Here is a 23,938-nt window from a genome sequence, read left to right on the forward strand (position 1 = left end):
AGGGCTTGGACCCAAGCAGTGTTTTATATCTGACCACACACATTGCTAAAAGGTTAAATTGCTGTCTTTAAGGGTTCCTGAAGCAAAGCTCAATGTGTAGGAAGATTGGGTATCCCCCAGGGTCACATTCTGTGCCTTTATGAGAGGATGTGAGCTCTAAAGTAGAAACACATAATAGTTTCTCACTCTTGTGCATGAGTCAAAACCACACTTGATCAAAGTAGGCCCTGATAAGTTTATTTTAGATATAGTCTAAATGTTAGATATATTTGTACCATCACTGTGAGGTCTGACATGAAATTCAGATATAATATGTCTTGAGAAGAATGAAAATTATTTGTGGCAATGAAGAATAATTCTTGCTATTGAAATTCTGAGAACTGAAAACAATTACTGAAGAGTAAGTTAGAAACTATCATATTAACAAAGTTAATTTTAATAGCTAGTTTCATAATTACTAGGATGTTTCATATATCACAGTAGTGTGTCTTAGCTCCACCAGTAAAATTTCACACAGTAGCTAGAACTAAATGGTAATTTGTCTGAAGATATCCTAATATGTGATGAGTAACAGCAGTAATGAGAGTTGGAGAGAAAAATTAATCTAAATAAAATAATCTTATGGTAAACTACCTTACTAGATAAAATATGGTGAACATTTGAGACTTCCTATAATGGTGACCTAGAAATTTGCATATTGGGACAATCTAATAAGGGGAGCTTCAATAATTAAACTTCTTGCATAAGCTAAACAAACTTGATTTATGTGATTTAAGGACAGAACAGTCCTGACTTTGATACCAACAGAAAATGAGAACAATGAAGAGATTTAAAATGATGATACCCAAAGCAAGTTGTAATCAAATACAGCTCAGGGCAATTAAAGAGATGACCACCAAATAGGATATAGTCATTAGCAATAATATATATTCTAGTCTAAAAACAGATGAAGGCTCTGAGAGACATTGAATCCATTCCTTCAAAGGAGTGTAACAGTATAACAACAAAAAAAATCTATAACTGTATATGTGACTTTTACCATCCTGTTTAGTCTCTTCTTCCCTTCTTGCCCCAGTACACGTAGAACCTGACCTAGTTCTTAAGAAAACGTCCCCTGTAATTCCACCAGCGCACATGAAGACACCCTCAGGGAAATACACATGATTAGCTAGATTGACATCAGTGCATAAAGATGTGTTGCTTGCACAGGAACTAGGGGCAAGGAAAAAGAGAAGAACAAAGAAAACATCTGTATTAGAACCCTGATTTTCCATTGCTCACCTTTTCAAATGTGCTAACCCTTGAAATATTTGTACACATCTCTGGTGGATTATCTCAGCAAAGATGGGAATTAGTCGTTAAGAATGTGGAGGCTGCAATTCAAGAACATTATCTGCATCTTCCCACTGTTAGAATTACTTATAATGAGGTAGAAATAGAAAAAATATCAGCATGTTTTCAGGTCCATATTGTCTTTGATATATTTCACGAAGCTGAAATTAATCCATCAAAATAGGCCCCAAATTTGCCAAAGCATAAATTTTGCATGCGTATACAAACATTTACACACATATACACAATGTTTACTTGCTTCAAGTAGGCTGCATACAGAGTTATTACATATGTATTCTTTTCCAAGAACAGCACAGTAAGGCAGATTTTGTGACATTGTCCTTATTAACAAGCCTAAAATGAAACCTTCACCTTTTTGTTTCTTTGCATTTACAACTCATTCAAACATAGAAAATGTCCACTTGAGGGCAAGATATAGAATGATGGCAGTTGCAGCAATGGCAGATTCTTCTTTACACATCTTTTAAATGTCTTCATCCCTACATATACCCAGGGTATAATGTCCACATTTCTCAAACATGGCAATACATTAGAGTCATGTGCAGAGATTTTTGAAAGTAGTGATATGCTGGTCTCACCATGAACTCTTGGAATTAGAATGTCTGAGTTGCAGCCTGAGGTAGGAAACCACCATGCTATGTGATTCAGCAGTCAAGTTTAAATCACACTTATAGAACCTTGTTGTTACTTAACATTGGCTGGTATTGTCATGGACTTGGTGTCTTTGTAATAGTTGCTGCAGCTCATGCCATCCTTTATTTCCTTCTTTCCCAGACATCTCCTATAGCCATTTGTTTGCCCTTTGAGATATTTAAAATAGTATCTTCTGATCTACTGACCCCAGACTCCTATTGTTTCTTCATTGATGATCACCTTGCCTCCCAGTGGGACATTATTCAAGCTTCAAATCATTTCTACAGAAAAAGGAACAATCGTCCCCCGAGGCTGTGGACTCATTATGGTAAATCCAGAGAATAATTCTAGCTTTTTCTTATAAATAAAATTTTATATATACTTTGCAATCACCAAAGCCTAAAATGAACATCTAAGGCTTCAGTCTTCTTAGACAGAAATTGATTAGTCCTAATTTTGGGTTCTATCTCTTCATCCGGCTGTCATATTTATTGACATAAAATCCTAGTATTAGGACATAAATCAAGCCAGGACTAAAATAGAAGTTTGGTACATCATAGTCTGCTGCAGGTCTTAATCAACTCTCACTCTTCCTCCCCCTCTTCCTCCTGCCCCCCACCATTTAAATTAAATGAAATTGCTAGTGTTTTTCCTCTGTCCGTCTTTCAGCTTCACCTCCAAATATCCTTACAGCACTTTATAAAGATATTATTTGCTTAAATTTGGTGGCCTCTCTATGGGTTATATACCAGGTGATCCAAGGCCACTCTAATTTTTCCTTTTTATTTATTTATTTGAGACAGAGTCTCACTCTGTCACCCAGGCTGTAGTGCAGTGGCATGATCTCGGCCCACTGCAACCTCCACCTCCCAGGTTCAAGCAATTCTCCTGCCTCAGCCTCCCGAGTAGCTGGACCTATGGACTCATGCCACCAAGCCCGGCTAATTTTTTGTGTTTTTTAGTAGAGATGGGGTATCACCATGTCAGCCAGGCTGGTCTCAAACTCCTGACCTTGTGATCTGCCCACCTCAGCCTCCCAAAGTGCTGGGATTACAAGCGTGAGCCACCACGCCCAGCCAATTTTTCCTTTTCTTAAAAAAATGTAACTTATTTTAGAAGACTTACTTTCTGCAAGGCATTCTACTTTTCTAAAACTAAACTTTTCTAAAATGACTCCATTCACTAATCTCAGGTAGACATTGAAGATGAGTTTGAAAATATCTTCAAGGGGAAGACAGGGATTGGCAGTTAAAGGATTCTTACACACACATGCTGGGAACTTCAGCGCACTGGGTCCCATGGTTGTGTGCTAGAGGTCCCTGCTGAGTACACACAATGCCTTGCTTCCTTCCTGCACATGTGCCTTTCTGGTGGTTTGAGTTCAGATAATGTGTGTAGGACTCCGGTTAAGTAAAAATTAAGAGAGAATCCGACACAAATTATTGCAAAAATTGCATTTTTTTTACTGTAAAAGTTGGCATTGTAGAGACAGAGGGAATAAAGCAAACACCCATAATTTTATATACAGCAATAACATCTGTATAGTCATAATTGAAGTGTACTTTAGGAAAGCAGTATAGGAATCATTATATACATCTATTAAAAGTCACATAATAAAATGGAAGATCCTTGAAGGCAAAGGCAACCAACATATTGTTTATCATTGTATTTTATGCTAGGTATCCCATGATGATTTTGAAATATGTTGTTCATTACTGATAGAAATAAATTAGCTTGAATTTGTTCTTATGAATAAATTAGGATCTAACCTCAAAGATAAAAATATCTGATAAAGTAGAACTGACATCCAAATTATTACCCAAACATGTAATCTACCATAGCAGTGGTTTTCAAACTATAGTTTGCGCATTAATGATCTGAAGTGCTTGTTAAAATACAAATGGTGGCCCCATTTCGAGTGTCTGATTCACTATTGTGGGAAATACTGAAATGCCGTCCCAAAATTGCATTTCCAGGTGATGTGGCTTGTCCTAGGGACCACATTGAGAATCACTGTGCCATAGCAACAGCAATTTTATTAAAAAGTCAGAAGATCATATTAATCTCATTGATTCTAGGAATACTATTACATAAACTTCACTAATCTGGTATTAAGATGAGACAGGGAAGAGAAGGAGAACAATCTCTTAATATCCAAATAGAAAAAAAAAAATCAGTGAAGGTTTTTAGGGATACTTGTGTTTTTATTGTCATTGTTGTAATGTAATTGACATATACTAAACTGTACATTTGAAGATACAATTTGCTAAGTTTTGACCTGTGAAATCATCCCCATTATCAAGATAATGAACATGGCCAGCACCCCTAAAAGTTTCCTCATGCTTCTTTGTGATACCTATGATATGGTTTGGCTGTGTCGCCACCAAAATCTCATCTTGAATTGTAGCTCCCATAATTCCTATGTGTCACGGGAAGTTCCCAGTGGGAGGTAAGTGAATGATGGAGGTCGATCTTTCCCATGCTGTTCTCATAATAGTGAATAAGTCTCACGAGATTGATGGTTTTACAAAGAGGAGTTCCCCTGTACCCACACTCTTGTCTGCCACCATGTAAGACATGCCTTTGCTTCTCCTTTGTCTTCTGCCTTGATTGTGAGGCCTCCCCAGACATGTGGAACTATGAGTCCATTAAACCTATTTCCTTTATAAATTACCCAGTCTTGGTAATGTCTTTATTAGCAGCATGAGAACAGACTAATAAAACCTCTTTCTCACCCATCCCCTGGCAGCCATTCATCCACAATTCTGTCACTATAAATGGATTTAATTTTATAGAATTTTGTATAAATTGAATCACATGTTATGCACCCTTTTTCAATCTGGCTTCTTTCACTCAGTGTAATTATTTTGAGAGTCATTAATATTTTTGCCTATATCAACAGCTCATTCATTTTCATTGCTGTGTAGTGTTCCATTGTATAGATATATACCATTATTTTTTATCCATTCACTGCTTGATGACCTTTGAGTTGTTTCCAGTTTGGGCTACTACAAATCAAACTGCTATAAATATTCAAGTACATATTCAAGTACAATGACATATGCTTTTATTTCTCTTGGGTAAATGCCTAGGAGTGGAATTGCTGGACCATATAGTGGATGTACCTTTCAACTTTCAAGAAACTGCTACATTGTTTTCCAAAGAGATTGTAGCAGTTTTACATTCCCAGCAGCAATGGATGATAGTTTCAGTTTTTTCACAGACTCTCCAAAACTTGGTACATCCAGTCTTTCAAACTTTTAACCATTTTACTAAGTATGAAGTGGTATCTCATTGTGGATTTAATTTTAATTATGAAGTACAGTCTTTTACATACAGTTATCTTTGTTGAAAAGATTATCATTCGCCACTGAATTACCTTTCCATCTTTGAAGAAACTCAGTTGCCCATATATGTATAAGTCTACTTCCACAATTGCTGTTCTGTTCCCTCGCTCTATTTGTCCATGTTTATGCCCATAGTACACTATCTTGATTACTGTAGCTTTACACTAACTCTTGAAATCAGATAATGGCATTTCTCCAACTTTACCTTTCTTTTATAAACTGGTTTTGATTATTCTGCTTCTTTTGCATTTCCACAAGAATTTAAGGGTCACTTTGTCAGTTTCTACAGATAAATTGGAATTTTGATTGGGATTGAATTTAATCTACAAACCAATTTGGAAAGAATATAATTCTATCTAATTATATCTAAGTAACTTAGATCCCACAGTATTTTAAAGTTTAAACGATGTTGATCAATATAATATTTTCCTTAGAAAGGTAAAATAGCCTAAACCAGGGGCGAGCGATCTTTTTCTCTAAACATTCAGATAGTAATTCTTTTGGGACTTGAGGGCATATGGTCTCTGTCACTGCTCAGCTCTGCCATTGTAATAGAAAGGTAGCCATGGAGAATATGTAAATGAATGGCTTTGGCTATAGTCCAATAAAACTTTATTTACCAAAAGAAGCGGCAAGTCAGATTTGGTCACTGTTCTGAACCATTGTTTACTGGCATTTTTTTTTTTTTTTTTTTTTACCATGATCCACAGTAAGAAATGTATTTAATATTATAACACAGTATACAACCACATACATATAATTGAAGCTGTCCTTTCATGAAAAAAAAATTACCTTGTGTAATGCAATCTGCAGCTTTCTATTCTAGTCTATATGATTTTAAAAAAGAAAAATGGCCCTAGTTAAGTAATTAAATTGATTTCACACTCAACCGATGGGTTTTGATCTGCAATTTGAAAAACACGTTGAAACTCTCGTCAGCTTTATGTTAATCTTCATACATAATTAAAACATTTTGCATATTTTTGCCATACTGCCTTCAAGTCTTCTTTTTCTTTATTCCACCCTCAGAAAGTTGTTAGTTTCCTGAAGTCATAAATTCAGAACCTGTCTTAATAGCTAGCGTAGGTAGATGCTCAACGCATACTTGTATGCTGAATTAATGAAATTGTGAAACAGTTTAAATCTTTCCACAATAGAGAAAAAAATGAACAGTGTTGCTATGAAAACTCCTTTAAAAAGATAGTCCAGAGCAAATGGCAGAAGAGTTCCTTCATCCTTCACCAATTCACATTTCTGACCCTGCTCACTCTTCCTGCCTTCTAATCTCAGGGAAAGTTAAGTCCTTCCCTGAGGCTAAGCCAGTTTCACTGATGCCTTCATTTCATACCAGCTAAACTTAGAGATCCTGAGACTATCTTTTCCTTTTCCTGGGTAACCAAGTAATGGCCCTACACCCTCCATTCATTGGCAGCCATCCACTCTGTCTCAAACATATGGGTCTTGCTGCTGCTCATATTAGTAACATTACTGCTATGTTTTGAGCACTAAGTTTTTTTGTTTTTTGTTTTTCTGTTTTGTTTTGTTAATGAGTGTTTCACTCCAATTGATGCTTTCATTTTCTTTTATTTTTTCCCTTTATTAAATATTACAATGCTAACTTCAAATTATGCTTGTGTTTTTCAGAGGCCCTCAGCCATGACTCCATCTTTAATAAATTTCTATAACTCTTTTATTCTATATCTTTTTATCTTGGAATGTTATCATATGTCTTCTGATGCTGATAAAATCCCTTTGGGGCACACACTGTGTTGTGTTATTTATTGTACTCCTTGTACCTAGCTCAATACCTGACACATGGTCTATATATTACAAATACAACTCTTAAAAGCACATCAACTCATAAGCAGAATGCATTAGGTTTTCTGTTTCTTTGCTGCACCCTCAATGATTAGCATAAGGACAAGTTTCATTGATTTAATGCAGCAGACTCTGTGATGCCCTGTCATATCTCCATGGTCTACTTCTCTTGCAGATGGTCCCCTTACAGGCCAAAGGCTTCCTGTGTCTTTCTGCCTAAGAGTATTTTCTGGCATCAGGTATGTTTAGCACTTTTGCTGGGCAGGCTGGATCTCTGAAGAGTTACTGCCCTTACTGCCCCAGCAGAAAGCCTTAACCAATGAAGGACAGGAACTGGCAGATGAATACCCCAGCTTCCTTACTCTCAGTGGAAAAACTCTAAGGCATGTTTTATACAGTCTCTAAGAGGTTTGCAATGGAGATTTTCCCTATGCTGCACACAGAGCTATCCTGCTTAATAAAGCACGTGTTATGACCTGTCCACCCTTCCTTCTCCCACTTCCATACTCTTTCAGAATGCTTCATGGCTTTATTTCCAAATAAATTACTTGCACTGAGATCTTTGCATCAAAATCTGCTTTGTGAGACCCCCTAATGACAAAAAATGTGCGTATTCTTACTCTTTATTATTAACTCAGTAAAGTATCTTCATAAAGTTTAATCCAGCTGTGTTTGACAAATAGTAGAAATTAAAGGCTGTTTGACAAATAGTAGATATTTAATAAAATGTTAATTGCATTCTTTCACTTTTTGGAAACAATGTATTTACTGAGATTAAGCTATATTTGAAGATGAGACAGTGCCTTTTGCAGAGTCATTTGTTATTTGTTTGAAACTAGTGCACATTTGTATTTCTAAATTAGAAGCTAAATTAATATATTTTTAAAATTTTCCTTTTTTATATTACATATGTCTCTTTCAACTACTTCCAAGTTTTCTCTTTTGGAATTTTCTTGTGAATGAAACTCAAATATGCAAAATCTAGCATAACTTTCAGTAGAATTATGAGCAAAAAACTGAGATAATATTTACAGCAAACTTTATAACTACTGGTGTATGCTATGCTTGCAAACCATAGACTTCCACTGACGTACTTTTTATTCTTGGAAAAATAAAAATAACTCTATATTTGTCCCTGGAAGTAAAAGAGTATAGGGACCTTTACCCCAAAACATGGCTCCCCGGTATAATGAGTATTTTGATTTAAAGGCCCTTAGAGATAGACGCTGTAAGAAACATTTCCCGTATCTACATAAAGAGCAGACCAGACATGCCAAGAAGGACAATTCACCCTGCCTCCACCTCTCAGCTACGGTCTCTCAATCCTCTCCCTTTCCCAAACCAAGGGCTGAAGTTCCCTTAGCTGCCTAATATCTGGACCTACCAAAAAAGAAAACAATTAACCTCTGGTTCCCTTCCCTGAGATTAATTGATACCATATCACAGGAAAGAAGACTGAAGTCTGAGCAAACCCAGACAGACTTTTGTCACAAATCATCAGCTACTCTATGGGCCCAGCTGACTTTGCCCCAGACCATTGTGTGTTCTTCAAGCTCCTTCAATTCCCGTAAAATCATTTCCTATCCCCCTAAAATTATCTACATTTCCCCATCTCCCTTATCCCTAAGAATTATGGTGCATAAGCCTCTGTATCGCATTAGGATATTGCACAATCACACTGATTCTGCCCATGTGCACAGTATTAATAAAATTTTAAAGCTTTTCTCAATCGGCCTCTTTGTGAGTTGATTTTTCAACAGAACTTCTGAGGGCAAAGGGAAAGCTTTCCCTTTGTCCCTACAAAAGAAAATGGCGAAAAAGCCTTCAACCTAGATAGTGCACTTTCTAGCTACTTTTATCAGGTTTTATTATAGGTAATTATACAATTTGTATAGGGAAGAATATGCAGAAGAGATATAGAAACGACAGCACTAATTCATTTATTACTAGTAGTATTTGAACAAGATTTTATCAATTAGTAATTATTTTAAGGTACACAACCTCAACTAATTCTTACAACTACCCTGTAAGGTGGATAGGGTTGTTGTCACTTGCATCCCCATTTTAGAAAAAAGAAAACCATCTCAGAGTGGATAAGCAATTTGACCAGAGTCACACAACTAATAAGTAATGCCACTAAGGTCTTGAGTCACTCTGAAGCGGTGACATACTGTCACAATTAAGACAAAGAACTTTGGCATGTCAGTGAACTCAGAATTTTTTTTCTAAGTCACTCTTATTCCTTAAAAAGGAAAGAATGAAAATCTAGTAGCCTCTAAAGCATGTTTGGAAAAGAATTCCTGTCTTACAAACCTGCTGACCTATCTACTTTTTACTTACCATAAATCAGGTTTGATTGCTCTCTTTGTTTAGTTATCCACCAGCTTGCTAAAAAAGGGATTTAAGGTGACTCATCCATCTTATATTTGTTTTCCAATACCCAATTCCAATTGCCCTTGAACATGAAGCTAAAAGGTCTTGGAAACAGTAAAGGATTTTGGATAGGCTAGTTACAAGAAAAAGGTGCTGCTAATATAGCAGTCCTGTAAACTTGAGAGGGAAAAGAGGTTCATGGAAGAGAGATCCATTTGTGTCCTAACCCAGATGTTCTGTTATTTACTGCCTAAAGACTTGGACTGAGGTGCTAGCAGTAGAAATAAAAAATAATGACCAGCTGTAAGATAACTTACAAAGGAAGAGTCAACAGGAATAGTTCTTGATGCCCAAATGTGTGAGATAATAAAAAGTAAATGAGAAGTAGACTTCTGCTTCAATGAGATTTACACGCACATATTTACAAATATTTCTGGCTAACTTTGGGTATATCTGCTGTGTGCACAACATAGAATAAGCTGAAATGTATATGATCTGAATAAACATTTACACAATATTTTGCTTAGTGGTTTTGTTTAATTGAAATCTTCATTTAGTCTTGGTTTGTCAGGAAAAAAAGAAGAATACCTGTCTTCAGGAATATAAAGAACTATGTAGCTCATCTTTCCAGATATATCTGAATCTAGAGTGGTCTATTTCATTGTTCTTTGAGTTATTTTACAACCCTGTAAGTGGTAGAAAACTGATATTAAGGTAAATTAGTCTTGTCCATAGACATGCAAATGAATTTTTCCAGTGACAGTACATTGATTTCCTCAACCCTTATGAAAAGAGCCAGTTTGGCATCTGTTAACAAATTATTTCAGCATTGCTTTATTCCCTAGATATGTCTTTCTTTGACTTCTCCTTTGAATCGGTTTCTTAACACTTTCATTGAATTCCTCATTAATTAGTGATATATTTGACATGTGTTTATTTTCTATTTGTATGAGACTCATGATTTTACTGTCATTTAAAAATTTATCTTGTAACATATCTTTATAATATTCAATGAATTATTGCCTCTTTAGAGCATCTAAGTTGAGTACAATGGTAATGGGGGTCAGTATATGTTGCACAGCGACTTAGTATCAACTTTCTATGGACAAAGAGGGTAAGTCTTACTATCAAAAGGGTGAAAAAACTGAATGGCTTCCACAAAGAAACAGCATAATTGGTTCCTACGCTACATGAGCAATTAGTTCAGGTAAAAAGAGTTCAGTTGTTTTGCCCTTTGTTTGATTTTAAACCTAAAACTGTATCGTGATGAGTGTATGTATTGTACATGTAATGGAGTTGCTGCATGATGCAGAACAAAATCAACGAGAAAAAATGCAATTAAGTGGTTGATTGGCTCTTGGTAAAGTCTGTGCAATTTTCGATTAGATTTCAGTTACATTCATAAAGCTAAACCTCTTTAAAATGCTGCTTTTATCATAGAACATTGGGTGCTTCACTTTCAATTGTATTTCAAGTGGAAGCTTGTTCCATGATTTTTTTTTTTTTTTTAAATAAAGAAGGACAAGGGGCCAAGATGACTCATTTTACTTTTTACCTCATGTGAGTTATGCTGCAATAGTGATGCGTAAGCCTTCTTCACCAGATGACACAGTCTCAGCTGCTGGCCCCTGGGGTCCAAACCTAATTACTATCTGTTGATACACTGTTGAAGAGGATAGTTTAAAAGTTCTGTATATATATAACTTTAGCCTGCCAATTGCTAGTTCTAAAGTTAATGAGCTTCTTAGATTCATAGCATTAATATATGTAGATTGGTGATCAGTTTATAACTGGTTTAACCTTCTCAGCTATTTATTTACTTATAATCCTCCAGTTTCCTTTCCTTTGTAAAATCTTCCAGGTTTTAAGGTAAAAATTAAACAGATTTTGACTTGATCATATCTATATTATAGATTAAGTAACACATTTAATAGAATGTTAGTTGCATTGATATAATAGGATAATCTTAATTACTCTCATGCCTTTTTTTGAGGGGTAGCAGGGCACTTTGCTTCTTAGCCCCACTGCTTTTTACATAAACAAAGAAGTCTCCACTTCTCTCCACCATACAGGGAACATCTAGAAGAATCTTTGTTTTTCTTTCCATAGATTATTTACCCCAGGTTGAAAAAAGTGAATCGAATTGGTGACTACTTAATATCTCTTAGGTACTTTTAACAGTAGGTAGCCTTACTGTGTCTCTAAAGTGAGATCTGTTCCACTCTGTCTTGCACAATCTGTCTCATGCATTGTTATGCCATTTCTCCTTCTATATGTTAAATGGACCTTTTGGAAGCCAGGCTAGGCACCCAATATACTATCTTGTATACTTGATTGTGATGGTGACTAGGTTTCTAAGGAAAACCATAGCTCTCCATGCATCTGACCAAATGAATATATTTGAGGTCCACTTTTAAAACTCACTCATTCACATAGATGATATCAAAGAGTAGATGTATAGTAAATAGTAGCAGTTTCACTCCTTGGTCTCAGATCCTAAGTATGTTCTCCAATTTGGGTTTTTCAGAAAGCCCCATACTTTAGAACCACTACTTAAAAAATGTATACATTGGTCTCCATTTGGCATCTTGCATGTGTATCTTCATAAAAGAACTTAGAGAAGGGGAGGGGTGCTAATTGGGAGTCAATCAGAAATATTTAGCTTTCAATTTTTTCTATGTCTATAACAAACTAGTTAATCAGAAATAGAATTCCTTTGCAGGGTATCATCTCACTTTAACATTTACTAGTATTGATTAAATATGTATTGTTACCCATTAATGTTATGGTTTGACTATTTATTCTATTAATCTGTCTGCAGTTTGCTTTTAGCTTTTTGTGTGTGATGCTCTTTCAGATGGGAAACTCTGCCTGCTTTATTAAATATTGCAGCAATATACTAATTTTGAACCCCAAAAAATGCTGATAGATAACAAAATTGTCATTCTAGGCATAACCTAATGGGTAATGCAAGTACTTCATCTTGAGTCACTTTTATTAACATGTTTTTATATTGTCTCCATTTCAAGATGAAAAAGTGAGCATAATAATTTGCCTCCCATCCCTCAAAAGACTCCACTAAATAGATAAAGGAAATTAAAAAGGTCTAATGGGTGAAATAAAAAAGGGCCATTAGTAAATGATATATATCGACATACTTTTGGAAAATCAAATCAAATGGTAGTGTTGAAGGATGAATTAGTAAAGGAAGTTACAGCTTAAAAGGAGCTAGTCACCTGGATCTAAACCCAGAGAGACTCTAGATCAGTGTGGGCAAACTACAGCCCACCGCCCAAATCTACTCACTTTCTGTTTTTATAAACAAAGTTTTATTAGAACACAGCTACACACATTTATTTATGTATATTCTTTGGTTGTTTTCATGTTAGAATGGCATAGATAAGTAGTGCATATGTCAAAACCTAACATGTTTACTACCCTGGCCCTTTACAAAAAAGTTTTGCTGACCTCTGCTCTAGATTCAGAAATAGAATGTTGAGTAAATGACCAAGGAGAGAAATGGGGTTTATTTATTTATTTAGAGACAGAGTCTCGCTCTGTCGCCCAGTCTGGAGTGTAGTGGCGCGATCTCATCTCACTGCAACCTCCACCTCCTGGGGTTCAAGCATTTCTCTTGCCTCAGCCTCCCGAGTAGCTTCAATTACAGGCATGCGCCACCATGTCCAGCTAATTTTTTGTATTTTTAGTAGAGATGGGGTTTCGCCATGTTGGCCTGGCTGGTCTCAAACTCCTGACCTCAGGTGATCCACCTGCCTTGACCTCCCAAAGTGCTGGGATTGCAGACGTGAGCCACCATGCCCGGCCAGAAATAGGATTTAAAAGAGAAATTAAGTAAAGACACATACGCTGTTCAACAGCCAGCTCATCTTCCATCTTATACCTTTTTAGGCTGTGAAAGATAAAAATCCTGACAATGCTAAAATAATTAAAATTAGCTTGAACCGAAGAAGAAAAGATCACCTGGCCATTTTTCAGGCTGTGAAGACAACACACAGACAAAGCCAACTGCAAAATTAACAGAAAACAGTGATCCTTTTAAGATCATACAGGGGTTGTAAAATGTTATAATGGCTACTTTTTGACTGACTACTGCTTTCTTCACAATGATGCCCTGGACCTGTTTTGCAGTTTTCCTTTATTTGGGGGGGATACTGAATTACTACCTTCCTCACTTTCAAAGGCACCCAGTTCCTAGTTAATTTCACTTCTTCCAATCTTGCTTCAGAAGGAACAACCAATCTAGGACTGATTACTACTTCCCTTAATTCTGCCTCAGAATCCTTCAGTGAAAATCCGACCTTACAAATCCAACCCTCCCTGGGTCCCAGCAGAACTCCTTGGAGTGTACTCTCTTGCTGTAAATCAATACATCTTATTTTATCAGACTGTAGACTCCTCCCAGATGGTTTGGGGCTGATTAGGACTTAGCAACAGGTGAAGTATAACGTTCAAAAAGGTAAGTGCATGACTCTCATATAAATATAAAATGAACACATGTCAAAGACATTAACTCAATAAATGAAGAAACCAGTGAAGTTACAGAAAGGCAATTTAACAAAAACTATCATAGGATAAGAGTGCTAGGTTCGATACAGAGCTGGTTAATGTTTGTACTGGACAGAAACCACAATCTTTAGGGTTATCTGTTCTACTGGACAGAAATTATTTACATCTTTACTAAACAAAAATCTAAAAATTAACCAATACCCCCATAGAGTTATAAATTAGCACAGACAATAAAGCATAAATCCCAGAAGTACACTAAAAGAATATTTAATAATGTCTTTTGCTTTTTTAAGGTTTCAAATAATTTCTCTTATAATGCAGATCACAGTGAGCATAGATTATCTCCATCTCCTGGGGCAAAACATTGTTGTTGCTGTTTTAATAAACTAGAAAAACTGTCCTGGGAGGATGAGGAAAGCTATTTTGTTATTAACATTCAGAGTCAGGGCCACTTGCTTGTTAGTATTTGTAAGGCCTGCGACAAAATGGCTGGATCTTGTCTGCTAACTCTAAAGCAAAACTGACTGGAAATAAACTGCCCATGAACGCAGAGACCTCATCAGCATCCTCATGCTCTTTCTGAAAGATAAGTAAATGGCCAGCCCCCGCCAGATATTTCAAGAAAGTCTTGAGAAGAAAAGATAAAGGTAGGTAAAATAAACAGAATAAATTTATTTTTTTCTTAATCAAGGGAAAATGTCAAATACCTAATAAGAAACAAAATTGTATCCTCATAGAGATTTAAAATGTAAAATTTTTGCATCATAAGGTGAGAACAGGACACTAAGAAAAAAAGGGAATGAAATAAGAAAGAGATCTTGTACATTTGAAATAAATTGCCAAAACAAGATTCCAAAGAAAATTTGAAGAAAAAGATAAGGAATATCCAAGAATGTAGAGGAAATCTTCAAGGAGACATAATGTATTAGAAAAATAATTATAGAGTTCAACTGTTATCTAAGAGAATTGCTGGAATAATGGAAAAGGAAAAGAGGGAAAAATTATGAAGCAACAATAAACAAAATTTTCCAGAGCTGAAGAGAAATACTCATCTTCAAGTCAGCTAAATCAATATTACAGGAACCAAGCTTATGCTTCTTCTTAGGTTGTAGAAAGCAGGACAAAGCACCATTTCCTCCCTAAAAACAGGAAAAAGCTGAAGAATCTACAAACGTAAGTTTTCTTGAAACCATTAGTAATCTGAGTGTGCAGAACAACCAAGTAGCCTGCAATCTAAGGAAAGAGAGACGTCTCCAAAAAGAGATGAATTGAACACTGTTGTCTGTTGCAGAGCGCGCGCGCGCGCACACACACACACACACACACACACAAAAGCTAAGAACCAGCAAGTGGATAAGAAGAGTTTGGCTAGTTTTCAAAAATTGCTAAAAGTCAAATTGCTAAAACTGCTAAACTGTGAGAGTATAGATCCTCTGGGGGTCTCAGATACTAGGAGAGTTCACGCTTGCTCCATGAACCTCAATAGATGCCCATAAAAAAAAAAAATTTGAACAGGAGATCCAAGAAAATCTCTCTCAGTAGGACAGACCTGAGGGATTAAAAAGAAAAATAATCCTGTGGTACTAGGATAAGGGAAACAATTACCCTAGGCTCAGATCATTAGAAGTCTTTTGCTATTTGGGGAAGTATAAGATCACTGAGAAAGCCTCACCCCAAGAGTCAGTGACATGGGGTTTGCCTAGGATGAGGGCAGGAACAGGAAAAAAGAAAACTTTCCAAGTTTTGTAACATGCAAGCAAGCTCCAAGTAACAAACTCGAATGATCAACTACTACTGGAGAAGAAAGAGGCTGAACAAATAATCCTGCCATCATGCAGGCGCAGAAGGCCAAAAGATAAGACTGAAGCAGGCACGCTGAGAAAAAGACTCCGCTACTTCCACCCCACCCTAATTATAAGATACAGATGCTTCTCAACTTATGATGGGGTTATGCCTCCATGAACTCATTGTAAATTGAAAATACCTTAAGTCAAAAATGTATTTCATATACCTAACCTACTGAAGATGATAGCTTAGCCTAGGCTAGGCTCAGAACATTTACAGTGGCAGACAGCTGGGTAAAAGCATCTCACACAACAATTACTTTATAATAAAGTGCTGCATATGTCATGTAATTTATTGAATACTGTACTGAAAGTGAAACACAGAAGGGTTGTATGGATACTTGAAGTAGTTTTTACTGAATGTGGATCACTTTCACAACACTGTAAAGTCAAAAATTCCAAGTTGAACCATCCTGATTCAGAGATCATCTGTAATTTCAGAGAAATTTGAAGCCGGTGGTACACTAAAGGAGGCATAGCGGCAACAAAACCCAAACCCAGTTCAAGTTATGAATAGATGGACTCAATCTCCCCACACTAATAGTCTGGCAGAAAACGGGTATGTAGGCATTTACCCTATAAATAATGCCCAAAGTTTAAATTTCAAAATTATGAGATATACAAAAAGCAAGAGGAAAAATGTCTATTAAAAAGCAAAGCAAAAATAAAAATAACAGAGCCAGACCCAGGTTTTAGAACTGTAAGAGAGGGCATCTAAAATAATTCTGATTATTATGCAAAAGGCTTTAACGGAATAGGTAGATAACATGCATAAACAAATGAAAATGTTAGTAGAGAAATGGAAAATATATGAAAAAGTCTAATGGAGATTCCAGAAATGAAAATCATAAAAATAGAGGAAGAATGTATTTGACAGAACCAAAAGGTGAAAAAGTAAAAAGCAGAAAAGAAAAAAAGGGGCATCCAAGAACTATGAGAAAATATCAAAGTCTAATATATAGATAATGGAATTCTACAGTAGAAGAGAGAGAGATTTGGGTAGAAGAAATACCTGCAGAGAGAGGTCAGAGAATTTTCCAGAACTTCAAATCACAAATCCAAGAAGCTCATAGAACCCCAGATATGATAAATACAACACACAACACTTATACATATCAAATTTTAAACTGACAGAAATGAAAATAGAATAAATCTTCAAGTCAGCCAGAGGGGAAATAAAAGATATATTACATAAAGAAGGATAAAGGTAACAAATACAGTACACATCTTGTCATGAATTATGTGACCCAGAAGATAACATCTTCAAAGTTCCTAATTAAAACCAAAACAGAAACAAAAGCTTATAAATCCAGAATTCAATAACAGTGAAAAGAAATACTTTTCAGACAAACAAAACTAAGAAAATTTATTAGCAGCAGACCTGCACCACAAAAAATTATTGAAGGAATTTTTCAGGTGAAAATCTCTCTAGAATATGATGCCAGACAGAAACTCAGGTCTATTCACGTATATACAAAAGTGAAGATCTTTAGGAATGGTTAAAATAAAGATAAATGCAAAAGACTTTTTTCTCACTTTAAATTACTCAGAAATTTATGAAATATGATTAGCACACTTTTTTTCTAAAGAGACAGATAGTAAATATTTTAGGCTTTTCAGGTCCCTGTTGCAACTAGTCAAGAGTAGCCATGGACAACATGTCAACAAATGGATGTTCTGTGTTCCCATAAAACGTTATTCAGAGAAATAAATTGCAACCTGCTATTGGCCCATAGGCTTTAGTTTGCCAACCTCTGTTCTAAAGGAAAAAACAGCAATACATTGCATATATATATATCATATGTAAAATAAAATATACGATAACAGTAGAAAAAGCAGAAGAGAGAAACTGAGACTATTCTCATGTAGTATTCTCACATGAGATAGTGTAAATCTATATATACTACATGCTATAATAATATAGAGTATATATAATAATAATATAGGGTTTATATATGGTAAGTATAGAATATTATCTGAAGTTAGGCTGGATGAATTGAAGATGTTTACTGTAAACTCGAATGCTTATTCTTTGTCGAGTATCTCTTAGACATGAAATTTGTGATGCTGGCTAGTCAGAGTTGGAGATGTGATGGTGGAGAGGGAAACTTAACAGATGAGCAACTTAACAGCTTTTAGTGCATAGTCAACAAAAATATATATCACATAATTTATGTAAGTGTATATTTTATATAAATTCAAGTATTTGACTAATGACTTTGAAGAGGTGACTCACTGCTCTTTATTGTTAGCTTTTTCTCAGTGGATTTTTTCCCAAAGGTTAAAAATCTCTGGGAAATGAACTAGATTTTCCAAGTACAAAGAAAAGCAGATGTTGTTTTATGAAAAATCCACTGTAAATAATTCAGTATCAATTGCTGATTTGTGGATCATCTCCTTGAAGTGTTTGTAAATGGACATACATCTTGTTGATTTAAATTTGTAGTGTCAACAAGAAATGTTGATGAAATGTTACTTATTCCCTGTATAAGATCTGTGTATATCTGGTGGGAGGTGAAATATAAAACAAAATGAATAAAAACTATAAAACATCAGAAACCACTAAACATAGGCATAAAGTATGATCTACATAGTTCAGTGGTCTACAGTAATCTTTTTTAAAAAAAAAAAAAACAAAGAAATCCATTTTGGGAAAATTAAAGCAAACAAAATATTTCCTACTCTTGCATTAAGTCACAGTGGGATTTAGTCTTCTTCTGAACACTTGGAGGAACTCACAATGCACATAAGACAGTGACAGTAATGCCCACAGGAACTCTGACAATGATGAATGGTAAATCTTTAAATAAATGAGCCTTGGCATGTATGTTGCAGACAGTGTTGTTTGTCATGCACACAGCCTCTTGTTCCTCCAAAAGAACAACAAGGCAATGCATTAAGATATATTTTCTCCAGCTCAGTCTATGTTTCTGAAAAGCCTTAACAGGGACAGGAACATGATGTAAAACTGGTACTAGAAGATAAAGCACAATGTAATGTCATGATTGCTAGATGAGGCCAAGGGCATACAAAACATGGCCATCTGACAGACATCGAAGGAAGGCTTTTCTCCACTCTTAGAACTCACACAAAGGGTGCTTTAATTAGCATGCCTGGGTTATAGATCTTCTAATCACCATGATTCACAGGTTAAATTAAAATTAACACCACACAATTGCTCATCTATTGAGAGAACACAGCTGTCTCCAACGAAAAGGAATAAAAACAGCAAGTCAAAATATGGAAGTAGATGGTTCGAGGATGTTTCTGGTTTTTCATCTTCCAGTCTCCAGCAGCCTTCCTTTTGCTTTTCTTTAGTGGGCTTGTGGATATTTTTCTCCCTTTTGTTATTATGCAGCATCTGCAGCTGCATCTTCCTTTTGCAAAAGGCCACAAAAGGAGATTCTGGTAGCACAGTGCTATCAGAGTGAATATTGACTGGTCCTCAGCATTTCTCTACCAAAATTAAGTCAAAGAAATGACTAAAGTCCCGGGAGTGGTTGCTCACACCTATAATCCCAACATCTTGGGAGGCCGAGGCGGGTGGATCACTTGAGGTCAGGAGTTCAAGACCAGCCTGGCCAACATGGTGAAACCCTGTCTCTACTGAAAATACAAAAATCAGCCAGGTGTGGTGGCAGGCACCTGTAATCCCAGCTACCTGGGAGGCTGAGGCAGGAGAATCCCAGGAGACGGAGGTTGCAGTGAGCCAAGATTGTGCCACTGCACTCCAGCCTGGCAACAAAGTGAGACTCAGTCTCAAAAAAAAAAAAAAAAAAAAGTACTAAAGCAACTCTTATTATTTTTTGTTTCCTAATATGTATAATATACTCATTATATCAATTTAAAATATTACTAAATATGGGAATGAGATAAAAGGCAAATGCAAACAAATTCAGCCCTTGGGGACTTAAATTTAAGTAGTAATCTGGAGTCTAGTAAGTCAGTATGATATATTTTGGATCAAGTAAACAGTGATGTCTAATCCCATTAGGTCAGACAGTTTTGTGAGAACCTAATGAAAAACAATGAACTCTTTCCCCAAACAAATTCACTAAAGATGTTAACACAAAATTTTATTGCATAAATTCAGAAAGTTTGAACCCACTGAAGTTGATTTGTCAAACAATTAAAAATACTTGGTCAAAACAAATCATCTTCCTTTAATGACTGAAATAATCATCACAGATTCTTCAGTGTGATTATATTCCTAAGCGATATACACTATTAGAGAAAATCATTAAATACCGTAGCAAAACAGTTTATACTAAAGAATTGCTAGAGTTTCAGGCGTCTGTTCTCTAAATTTGTTCCCCATGGTTCAGTCTTCCCAGAGAATTACTTAGTTTTTTATTTAGTTATTTTTTACCATGTATCCTGTTCAGATGTTCACAGCCTAAGAACAAAATTATCCATCCTTTTAATCAAATCTTTACCCAGGTTCCTTGCCGTGCGTATAGCTCTCCCAAAGCAAGGCATAAAAGCACCCACAGTGCAAGCTCATGTGATTCCCTTTACTCAAACCAGTGCTTTCTTTTTTCTTCCTGATTAACAGCACAAGAAATAAGTAATACAGTAAAACCATTTTACATTTTGTTCAGTTGTCACATAACAAAAACAAAAGTAAACAAACTAAAGTGACTACATAAGGCTTTTTGTATCTACCACTCTGGTTGACGGGATATTACTTTGGTATATTAAATCAACAATTCTCGCTCCTGTTTTGTGACTCCTTTATGTGAAAAAGTATTAAGCTATAACAATTGAATTGTCCACATTTAATACATTGATTTACTATAAAAGGATAGTTGAAATCAAGACTGTTTCAGAGAACTCTGTATTTGTCCCCTACTACTAAGAAGCATAATAGAAACTACAAATCACTACTTCACCAGATAGATCCCACCCTCAGAAATTAAGATGCAGTTTCTTTGGGTTACAGCCTGAGCATCAAGAGTTTTAAATGCTTGGCCGAGTGTGGTGGAAGCACTTTGGGATTATGAGGTCAGAAGTTCAAGAAGAGTTTGGCCAACATGGTGAAACCCCCATCTCTACTAAAAATACAAAAATTATTATTTTTTATTAACAGGGGCACGGTGGTGTGCCCCTGTAGTCCCAGCTACTTGGGAGGCTGAGGTAGGAGAATCACTTGAACCTGGGAGGCGGAGGTTGCAGTGAGCCGAGATTGTGCCACTGCACTCCAGCCTGGGCAACAGAGCAAGATTCCATCTCAAAACAAAAAGAATTTTAAATGCTCCCCAGTTGAACTTAATATGCAACACAGTTTAAGAACCACAGATATAAGTAAGTATTTTAAATAAGAATATAATAGGCTTGTCTTATAGCAGGTCTACCTGTAGATGGCATTTCTCATCATTATCACATAGTTTAAACCAGTGCTTCCCATCCTTTTAAAATCATGGTGTACACAGAAAACTGTGATAGATTGTATAGCTCACTGAGGGTAAATAGAGCAGGCTATATGGAGCAGAAGTAACCAGTCTGGAAACCTCAGCTGCTCCAGCTGGAGCCAAGCTTCCCAGGGCAAAAGGTCAGCATCAAGGCCCACCGGTAACCCATTACTTCCTGCTCAAAGATGGAGGCATTATGCCTGACATCACACTAAAATGTAGAATCAACAAACAACATAAGGAAGACATAAGTATACATGAAAACTAATTGCACTGATTTTTCTCCCCTTTTTTATTAGGCTCCTGGGTTTCAGGCTGGTTTAAAAAAGGATTTTCACAGACTGGAATGAGCCTGTGAGTACATAGGCAATCTCAGAGGACTTCAGGAGGCACACTTGACACAGACTCATCCTTCATTCTGAATTAATGGCCAAAGAAACACAAATTTTGCTTAAATCTAGAGTCATTCCACCTCAAGTTCTACCAGTATTATTCTGACTCTCTTCCTCAAGTCTAGGCAAGGTTAGGAATTGTCATTTCCTTTATCTTACCTTAAGCTCCGCTATGAGAGAAGTGTGAAGAACTTAATAATCACCAGCACCAGAACCTAATAAGAATGGATTTGGAAGCTATAAAATCATAGCAATATAAGAAAGGAAGAAAAATCCATTTTTATTAAAAGTACATCTTTTTAATAGAAATAAAGAACATATAGCATATGGAATGAGAATACAAAATAAGACAGAAAAAGCTGATTTTAATTGTGCTTAATTAAGAACTGTACATGTGGGATTATGAAAAAGAAAAGAATAATTGGCTTCAATTACTTTTTGCCAAAAAACAGATAGGATGAAATGTTGCTTTTAGAGTATAAAATTAAATCATTCAAGAGGGGTTGTAGTGAGGTAAATTTCACATTTTAAACTTTTGCAGCTGGTAAGTAACAATGTTCAAAGGTTTTACTTAAGTGATTTCAAAATAAAATTTCAGAGATCAGGAGGAGTAATTTGTAAGAACTTTTTCCTCAAAAAATATGTATGAAGCATCAACTATGAGCAGTGCACATTTCCTGTCTATACTGACAGTCTAATTCAAGACCAAGATATAGTTACCAGGAGTGAAACTGCTCCTATAAACTTTATCAATTCAATCAGGGAAGAAGGGATGGGGAGAAATGAAAATAAAGCAAGCTTGCAGCACACCCAGCATTAATCATTACATTAGATTCTCTGTGATCCATTCCTCATAGCTGTTTGCCTATTGCCTCCAAATCACGTAGACCCTGTTACAAGATTACAGTTCCCCTTCACTGCTCTACAGATAAAAACTTAAAATACCTCAAAGGGAAAACATAAGTTCTATGCTTTCAAGTCCTGCAAACCCCGCAAAACAGTGAAACTACTGACATCAGCTGGTCTGAAGGACCCCACAAGAAGCTGACTCACCAAAGAATGCAGTTTCTACATCCTCATGATGTTATCCCGCTTACCCCAATCAGTCAACAATCTCAACCTCTCAACCTCCATGTTCCAACCTCTCACCCTCCATGATCCCATTAAAAACCCCAGCCAAATGCTCCTTGGGGAGATGAACTGGAGGGTCTCCTCCCATCTCCTCACTTGGTATCCTGTGAGCATTAAACTGTTTCTCTGCTGCAGACTCTGTTGTCTCAGTGTAACTGGTCTGTTACTGTACAGTGGTCATGTGAACTTGCTAGTCCTATAACAGGAAGAGGAGGAAAAAAGAAGGAAAAAAGTAGGAGACAGAGGAGCAGGAAAAGAAAACATGTTCAGAGGTATTTACTTGCCTCACTTCAAAGAATGTCACAGACATTAACAATCTTACACTCTGGAGAAAGTACTTACTCGTTGAAGCTCAAATTCTTTGTTCATAAGATGTGTACAGGAATTTCTGCGTAGAGGATTCATTGTAGAAAAAGGTATAAAACGTACTACATGCTGTAAAGGAAAATGGATGTGCTGTAGTCAAGAATAGGCCGAAACAGACATCGGTCCAGCATAACTCAGTGAGTTTGGAGCTCACTCACACAACTCCACTCATTATATAACGTCGCCACCTGAGGCGCATTAGTAACCACTCACGTGAGCTCTTGTTTGATTCAGAGCCACTGTTGTCTGTAAAAGGTATAACTGCCCTGCTGATGCTGTACATACGGCTCACGCCCAGAGGGAGAGTAAAGCCATGTCAAAACTGTCTACGATTCCCCCAGTGTTTTTCCGGCTACCCACCACTTACCCACTGACTCCCATCGGACCTCAGTTAGAACCTGACACATACCTTGAATAATCCTGGGCACATAGAGTGCAGGTTTGTGGTTGAGTACCCTCACCACCTCCATCTTAGTATATTTAAGGTTAAATTCACAGCTTTTCTCCTTACATTAAAGCATCCTCTTTTGAATTGTTGCATTTGATTTTATCTGCCCAATATTTCTTAGAGACGATGTTTTCACTTCTTACCATCACCTCATGAGTTTAAATTTTGATACTTAACTCTTTAGTTATTGCAGTATCTACCTAAATGATGTTTTCCCTTTCTATCTTTGCAAATTGCCCATTCCAAATATGAGTAGAAACAAGGAACAAAGAACGCTGAAGGATAATTCACCTCA

At 36.3% G+C, this 23,938-nt stretch overlaps 1 long non-coding RNA gene across 1 annotated transcript in view; it reads right to left on the reverse strand.

Moving 5' to 3' along the window:
• LOC144330841 (uncharacterized) overlaps positions 1-23,296 on the reverse strand; it is a 264,236-nt gene extending 240,940 nt beyond the window's left edge. The window contains exon 1 of the long non-coding RNA XR_013397404.1: positions 23,172-23,296. This is a non-coding gene — a long non-coding RNA (uncharacterized LOC144330841). The remainder of the gene's footprint in view (positions 1-23,171) is intronic.
• Positions 23,297-23,938: the final 642 nt, after the last annotated feature.

The sequence above is a fragment of the Macaca mulatta genome, chromosome 8, assembly GCF_049350105.2.
Source record: "Macaca mulatta isolate MMU2019108-1 chromosome 8, T2T-MMU8v2.0, whole genome shotgun sequence".
In the NCBI taxonomy this organism is placed as follows: domain Eukaryota; kingdom Metazoa; phylum Chordata; class Mammalia; order Primates; family Cercopithecidae; genus Macaca; species Macaca mulatta.